The 8,621-nt window shown below is 42.9% G+C and overlaps 1 protein-coding gene across 2 annotated transcripts in view; it reads right to left on the bottom strand.

The window, feature by feature from the left end:
* Positions 1-7,898: 7,898 nt before the first annotated feature.
* The window catches only part of LOC142900826 (regulator of G-protein signaling 8-like), an 18,110-nt gene continuing 17,387 nt past the window's right edge, over positions 7,899-8,621 (bottom strand). For both annotated transcript variants that reach the window (XM_076045369.1, XM_076045370.1), the window contains exon 5: positions 7,899-8,621. This exon is cut by the window's right edge and continues 713 nt beyond it. The gene's annotated coding sequence lies outside the window, so the exon portion shown is untranslated.

The following is an 8,621-nucleotide window of genomic DNA, read 5'->3' as shown; positions in this document are numbered from 1 at the left end:
CAATTAACACACCGAGCATGAACAATGAGAGCTATCCTGACATTTTTTTTGAAAGAAAGTGGGCGCTGCTGCATTCAAGCAAGGTGAGGACCAAAAGGAAAGGTAGAGCAGTTTTATTGTCCATACATTATGAGCAACAAATTTGGGCCAAAGTGACTTAAATATCTGACAGGGTTTTTTTTGATGATGGGTAGAAACTCAACGCAAACACATGCTCTTGTGCACGCCTTACCTTACTGTAAAAGTCTCTGCTCCAATAAACTCTCATAAGTCCGGCTGTCTTTCCTGGATGTTTAGTGTGTATGTAGTCATGACGAACAGAGATCTGATGGCAGACTATAGTAACATTGGTGTTGTGGTCCACTGACCTAGAAAAAGATGGCATATCTGTCATCGGTGAGTCGCACCTTGAGTCTGTTACAATGCTTATTATTCTAGTCACTGCTAATGCCTCATTATCAGATCTTGACATTCTGATTCATTCGTCGTGCATGAAGCAACTGACAAAAGATCTTGTGACAGTCTCTCGATATGAATTGCACAACTGATAACGTTTGTTTTAAAGGTGACCTATTATACTCATTTTCGGGCCTTTGTGTTTGATGTCTGGCCCCTCCGGAGCAGCAACACACGGTTCCCCGCACTAAAAGCCTTGTAGATCCGTGTATCTCGCCGCTCGCTTCCTCGTATTTCCTGCGTCTCGCGAAAACGCTCTGTTTCGCTTCAGCGAAACTTGCGAGTCGCTGCCTCTTCAGTTTCGCTGCCAGCGAACACAACGCAAGCAGAGCACGGAGTTAGCGGTGGTGGCTAACAGTTCATCAACACGATTCAGCGGTTGTGCGTTGCAAGTAGTCTTAAAACGAATGTTGCTTGAGGTCACAATACACTCACAGTCCTCATACATGTTTTCAAATATTGCCGTGGCTGATTATTCTCTCGTCGTCCGCCGGCTGAGTCGAGCCCGTCTCACTCCCGTTGCCGACCGGACCGGCGTTCCATCGCGTCCGCATTAGGCTGAACAAACCTCCAACATTTTTTCTCTGTTCGTTCCACTCCGACCGTTGTGGTCCTCGGTGCTTCGGTAGTCGCTCGGTATTTTTTATTTATTTATTTGTTTTTTAATTTCCCTGACACCGAAAAAACATTTTCTTGGAGCAGCGCACTGCGACATCACTTCCTGGGCTGAGCGGGGGAGGGCGGAACCAGTCCGAGAGTGTGCCGGAGCTTGGCCATGAAAGGAGCTCCGGAACGCATGCACGTCAATGCTTTGCCCAGTGTTAAAAAGAAAAACCTCTGTGAACAGAGCGTTTTGAACCATGCCCAACAACTTGCAGGGCTCACGTCCAAACGCACGAACCTCATTATTTGACGATTTCGGATCGTTTGACGATAGAGTTTAACATTGTAACAGTATTTAGAGCTCAGAAAAGTGGAAAAGCGTCAAAAGCGTGCCCTTTAAACTTAAAGTTGTGACTTGAAAAAAAAAAATTAATTCCAAGCCCATTCTGAATCTGCAGGCAGTTTTAAATAAGATCTTGCTTCCAAGATGTAGTTAGCTGTGCTCCACTTTATTTTTCCTGCAGTGAGTAAATTAATTTGAGCATCGGTCATTGATACTATTTTTGTTTCAAACATGTTCATTAAATGTGGACTTCAGAATTTTTGAAAATGACCAATATGTGTCGATAACACAAGAGTGGAATGCATGGCAAGGTGACACAGTGTGTGAGGCTGCAGTACGTGGCCACCTATTGCTCATCGCTCACCTCAAAGCCAGGACAGAAGATGTGGGTAATTCAGGACCACTTGCTTGTCATATTTCTACTTCTGCTCAGGACACAATCCTATTCATATGATTTGCATTCAGGCTATGCCCTCTTACCTCAGGATACTCAAAATTGGAGGACACTTCTCAGCCCAGGCAATCCTTAAGCTCAGTGAAGTCCAAGAGCTTCATTTGGGCTCAGCTAGGATGAAGAAAAAAAAAAAAAACTCATCCTGTGCTCGGCATGCCCCTTTTGCTCTTCACCTCCATCTGAGTTACGTGGAAACGAGACAGCCGAGTTTGAATGATCCTCTCTTCAGGGGGTGTTGTTTATTCCAATGTCTATTTCAATTTGCAATGTTGACGGGGGGGAAATCACAAAACCATCGGCCCACTCTGACCCCAAAGCCAGAAAATAAGAGATTGCTTTTTTATAGAAGAAGACGACAAGTAGGCTAATTATTACATGGCAAGCTGCAGATGATAACCATGTGCTATTTGACATCTTTCCCATTGTGAGGTTGAGGGTTTTTCTCCATTTGCATAAAAAGTAGGCCAAGGAGCGGCGACAGTCCAGTGTGAATTAGGTCTAACTTATTACTTGAATTACAATCTAATCCTCTTAATTCCAGTATCAGATAGGAAATACAAAAGAAGTGCGCACAATCGCTTTGCTCCAGGATGAACCCTCCCGTTTTATATTGTGGCCTGAATGCACAGCGTTAACGCAGCACCATTTGTAATTTGACACTGCGATCCATTGCGATCATTTTGGGGCAAAATGCCACTTCTTGCCATTGTTGACCGTCCATCCATTTTCTACTACTGCCTCTTGTACACTCAGAGTTGCATGGGTACTGGGGTTTATCCCAGCTCGACCTATCGCCAGGGCCACGTAGACAGCCAGACAAACATTCACGCCCACACTCACTCCAACAGCCGATATCGAGATCTACATTTCTAGTGTATTGGCAGGTTACTGATGCACGTGTGGACAGTGTGGACAAGCTCTTCTGCAGGCTCTTCTGACACAGTGTCCCAGAAAATACTAGGGGGACAAAAAGCAGGCAGTCGTTTTCCAGGAACATTTCTCTGCTTGTATCCGATGTTTTGTATATGACAGAGCTGAGCAAGTGGAACGGAAAAATATCCCCCCCAAAAACAACATTTCAGTCTGAGGTCAATGTCGCAGGAAGTGTCTGTGATAGTTCCCGGCATTGCACAGGCTTGCTTGTTTGTTTTTTTTTTTTTTTTTTTTTTAATCTGAAGGTACTTCAAAGTGGTGACTCAGTGAGGTCCAGAGAGGTGGGGGGGAGCTGAAAGCTCATTGGGCTGAATGGAAATGTCCAAATCGAAAAGGAAATGAAATGAATTGGATGAGCATGTAACTGATTTGGTTGGGCTTTGGCAGTCTTTGTTGAGGGTAAGAGTGAGTTGATGACCTGATGCCACACATTCGTCCTTTCAGTAATTCAGGTTTTTGAAGTTTTTCTTTTTTTTGTGTGTTTCTACATACTGTTGAAAAATGTAACATTACCAGATCAGTAGGCATCTCTTAATCAAATATACATTTAAACTGTATGATGAACTGAATGTAAAGAGGAAATGACGTCTTCCTGATTTTACAGTTACACTTTATTAAATGTGTGCTTTAAAATTTGGCACTTTTGCAAGACACGCCTGCATCGTACGTGCTTTGGGCAGAACTGAATTTTTTTTTGATGACTAAGGATAAGACGCCTTACAGAATCTGCCAATCTGTATGCGCATCTCCTCTGGCAATCGTCCCAACCGTGTCTCACAGTTCTCCAGCTCCTTGTTGGAGGCTGTTGTGTTCATTTTTGTGAATTATTTACAACAAACCCCTCTGTGTTGTTGAAGCCGAGGTGATTAGGTGAGTCAACGTCAACACACATCAACAGCTCCTCCATTGCTTGTTAATCTTCAAAAGTGGACTTGAAATGGGCATAAAATTGGAGTAGTTATTAAATAGACATATTCTGGGAGTTTCACCCACTGAGGATTTCTTTGCGTGTGTCAAAAGGTGGTTTGGGTTGCAACCTTGTGCCTTCGCCTGCCTTACAACAATCAATGAAAAGTGGTCAAATGAAGTTCTTGAGCACTTTTTTCCCCTGGATGCTTGCGAAACGGTCCTGTTCTGTCTCTGCGGGAGTGCGTCTGGCACTGTGCGTGCGACGGAGCCTCGGGTTGCTCATCTGTCTGATGCTCCTTAGGGGAGGAACAGCCTGCTATGAGCTCTGAGCCAGATGCTCACTGTGGCTGTTAAACAATAAGCAGCGGAGTGTGCTCCCCCTTCCATAACTGCTCCCACAGGGCTCTTCACACAGAGGTCAGCTGAGCTACAATGTGCACGCTGTCCTGAGATTTACAGTGATAATGTGTTAAATGAATTGATTTCTACAGTGTTTTTGTCCATCACTCTCCCTGGGTAGTTATGTAAGGCGGGAGCAGGGAAACACATTTTTCCCTTTTGTAAGACAAGGTGTCAAAACCCACGAAAGTTTCAACTGCAAAAAGAAACGCTGAGCTGAATGCAACACGTGGCATTGGTTTTACATGGAAGCTGCGCACCGAGTAAAGCACGGGGCTGGATCAAGGTCTGGGTTTGTTCACGCAGTAACTGCTAACGCAAGCCTGATCACAGGGGGGATGTGCAAAATGGCTGAATGAATGACATTGAAAAGGAAAAACAATAGAAAATATTAATTCAATTGACCCTTCGGCGAAATGGCAAGCTTTAGTCTTAAGGCGCAGTCCCATATCTAAGTATGGAGTGTGGCACTTTCCCAGTGAGTGATATTCCACAGGGAGTCATGTCAAATTTCAGGCAATGTTCAGAAATACCACGGAGGACTCGATAGCAAGGGCTCCACTATGCTTTCTTGGCTGTATTTGCCAGCGCATGGATTTAAAAACAGATGACAATCCTGGCAAAAGCTAACCAGTGCCAGTGTAAACGTGAGACACCTCATCTCCTTTTACTAAAAGTACAGAATAAACCCCGACCCAAGAAATCCTTGCAGGGCAGTGTGAGTCAACGTGCTTTTCAGATCCCCCTGTTCGTCACACACGAACTTGGAAGAATTAAATATTTGAAATTCCTAGGTACAGAATTAAGAAAGAAACAATGTTTGCCTGTAGTGATTCACATTGAGCCGTCACACTGCCAAACAGAGCTTGTTCAAAGACTTGCAGCAGCTGTCACAATGCCCCCACCCTCTTAAAATATTTTTTCCCCTTATCCCTTGTTTAAGTATCGTCTTGAAAATATTACCATTTCAATTCGGTGACTGTTTCACCTTTCAGCACCTTATCGTACCTTTCACTGGTGTATATTTATCATTATGACAGATGTGCTTTCCTCATTTCCTGGCAAGCAGGTTCTCTTGCAGGCTTCTTGGTAGAATGGTATATAAACACCGGTGCCTATGAGAGGTGTTTTTTTTTTTTGAGCTGTGAACAGTGAGGGAAAGCAATGCATTCTTTATACAATATTATCTAAAATCAATCCGCAGGAAGGCACGTGCGCTGCGGCACATGTCCTGTCCCTCCATGTTTATCCTGTTAAACTGTTTTGCTTGTGTCATTAGAGCAAACACAGACTCCTTCATGATGGAGGACGCATTTTTTTATTATGACATGATATACCGGGAACAGTATGAAGTCACATTGCAATGTAAATGGTCTCCGATTGCGACACGTGCACTATTCCTTTTATCCTTAAACAAATTCTTCTGGCCATGGAACTGATTCCAATTGTGGAAAATGATAGCAGCGCACGTGGGATGCGTGTGTGAGAGAGAGGTGTGTCAGATGGTGGAACCTGAGCTGGTGTGACAATAGAGAAGTTAGAAGACGTGTCAATGTAATATGGATCTGCTGGATAAGAGAAGACTAACAAAAGACCATTAACAGTTCAATGGCGGTAACTGATGGGTGGTCCTGGAGCAGCAGGGTTTACCCTGGAGAAATCATTGATAATGATTGACTTGACGTGAATACCCTCCACCCCCCCCCCCACCACCACCACCACCCCAGCTGACGTATTGGCATTGTGAAATACCAGGCTCAGACAACAACAGGACACGTGTTTCACTCTGGTCAACATCCCATGCACAACCTGTGAATGCACCAGGTGCCTTTGAGTCGACAACAAAACAGTCATTGGCATGAAATGGTACAACCTTTTTTTGCACCAGGGCCTGGTTTAACGTGAGATGGGCCTGGCTCCAACTGTCTACTGGCTTTGACATGTAGTTGTGACGGACAAATGTTGATCTCACTAAAAAAAAACTAAAACAAAATTGGCAAAATCGACAAAATTGTCTCGATTTTTGCAAATATAGGGACATTAAGATTCTGCGTAACTTTCCAACTTGCGTCCTCACCTCTCTATTCTTTGCCTGTTGCTTTCCTTTTGTTGCGTTCCCTCTTTTTCAAGAAGCTAAAGCAATAGCATTTTTTGAACTCGTGGACAATTCATTTTGCTACTGTGTACCGTAAACAAGCCCTTGCGCCTCCCATACTGAATTTTGTTGAGCAAATTAAATAGCGTTGAATGCAGAATGTGATTATACTCATGCCGGGTCTGGCGCAGTTTCTTAATGATCGTCTTCATAATTGTGAAATATGGTTTTGTTGTACTCTAAAGCACGGTTGTTACTCCCCCTTATTGTTTCTGTTGTTTGTCTCACAGCAGAACAGGACAAGTAATCAACTGTCCTACTCACACTCACTCCAATCCATATTCATGCAGCGCTGCACCATGGGCATAGTGTTTACTATTGATGGAGACAGCAGAGCTACAACGATTATAAAAAAAAAAAAAAAAAAAAAAAAATGCAATGGATGAGAGACGGTGAGACTTTTCTGTCCATTTTTCCATTGTTGAAAATTATTCTTATTTACTTAAGATGGACACACATCAAAACCTTTCGCCATCGACAAGCACAAGAGGGATTCTGCCACTGGCCTATGGGAGCATAAATTCCTACTTAAACTACTAAACTGCTGCATGCAGAAATACCATTGCCATCCAAAAGGAGACAGGTATGGGTTTTGTTCGCTGTGTAAAAATAGGCCTCACAGGTCATCATCTCTGGCTGGATTCTCCACGTGTAATCTCTTCCACATGGGATACGTTGGCGGCCTTTGCAGTCTGCTGGCCCAGATAGTCGGCTGTTGTGTCTGCTGAGCTGGACGCTGTCCTACATTCTTCCTGCTCTTCACTTGCAGAGTGACTAACTCGTCCACAACAGCAAAGTTAATGGATGTGTAATGTCAGAGTGGGAGACTATCCTGCCACTGGCCTACATAACGGGAGAAGCGGTGCATTTTTCAACCGTGCCGTTGCAATGACTAAAATAGTGTCATCAATTTTTTATTCGTCTCTTCCTATTTTTGTGTTTGAACATTTTTTTATTTTTGGTTGCCGTGACTCAGAGTTGCTAGAGTTGTGAGGGTTGCTGGCACTTCAAGCCTAATATAGAGTTTTGAGGTTCTTACTTTGGACGTAGTTGGGTGTAGTTTTGTAGAAAGGTGCTTATTATTCGGCATAGCTCTTTGTATCATCATGTTTTGGGCAAATTAGGAAACAAGTTTGGGTGACAAAAAAACCCAACAACCTTATATTGTGATCATGTTTGTGACATGCGTATATGAATGCAGGTGAAAGCTAAGACTCACTGGGCAAAGGAATCGATGATTAGTAGCTGTGAAATAAACATTCGTTGTGCTAACAGTTACCAGTTGCAATATGCCCAACCGAAGCCCGGAAAATAACCGGAGGAAAAGCACAGCAATCAACCGCACGCCATCAAATTTGCTCGTCTTTGGAGTTGTGCGTGGAAGTGCTTTCCTTTTAACGCCATTTCCATACAGAATGCTGAAGACTGAAGGTCAGTCAGTCAGCTCATTTAAAATTCTAAGAAGGGAAATTAATTTCACCAGATTCATGGCCAAGCTTTTATCTGTTTCAGTCTTTTTTTTTTTTTTTTCCTTTGATGACGATATGGCTTTTGAATTAAGGTCAGTCAGTCTGTCTGCTGAGCGAATTAATGCATTGACTCTAATAAACTCAGTGCCATCATCAGAATAAAGTCACGGGATCAAATTTATGGATCCAGGATAATTTTTTATTAAAATAAAGTGTGGGGGGTCGGGCAGGCAGCCACATACAATATAGGTCAGTGTGCTGAGTAAGTTCTATTGCATTCTCAAAAGTTAGTCCTACCTAAATACACATGCAATACAGAAAATATTTTGTCTCAGTAAAACAGAGTATATCAAAAGGAGTGCAAGTACTGAGGGAGCACATGGTGTCACTATCATAAACATACTATGGAATTATATTCAGAGTAGGTTATTCTCACTTGTTGCATCATGCTGGAAATAATGAAAGAAGTGTAGAAATACCAAGCTGTGCTTCCTTTCAGTTTACTTTTTCACAATATGCCCCAGTAAGTGGAACATTGATAACCATTCCAGCAGTGCAGCGGCACTTTGCTTCAGTCGTTTTTTGTTTTTTTTCCTGATTACATCCAAGCCTTATGCCAATCATACTTGGAAAATGTTCAGTTAATTAACCTATTCAAATTCAGCCAAACCCAATAAATCTTGTTAACTGCTTTACGGAGTCTCTAATAACCAATCAAGGGAGCACAGAACATTTTCCTAAGAGCAAATTGTGACTCGACCCATACATGATACAGTCGATACCTGCGCCAGAATACCTGACAAAACGCAGGATAATAACATCGAAGTGCAATCTAGTTTGTCCCACCGTTTGTCAACGAACAATTTTATGCATACGTTACTATTTCTTGCTGCGTAAACA

Source organism: Nelusetta ayraudi, unplaced genomic scaffold (genome assembly GCF_046127955.1).
Source record: "Nelusetta ayraudi isolate G7.1 ecotype Tasmania unplaced genomic scaffold, CSIRO-AGI_Nayr_v1 ptg000084l, whole genome shotgun sequence".
NCBI classification, from domain to species: Eukaryota; Metazoa; Chordata; class Actinopteri; order Tetraodontiformes; family Monacanthidae; genus Nelusetta; species Nelusetta ayraudi.
Note: the sequence above shows the minus strand (reverse complement) of the source record. Positions and strands in the feature narration are given on the sequence as shown.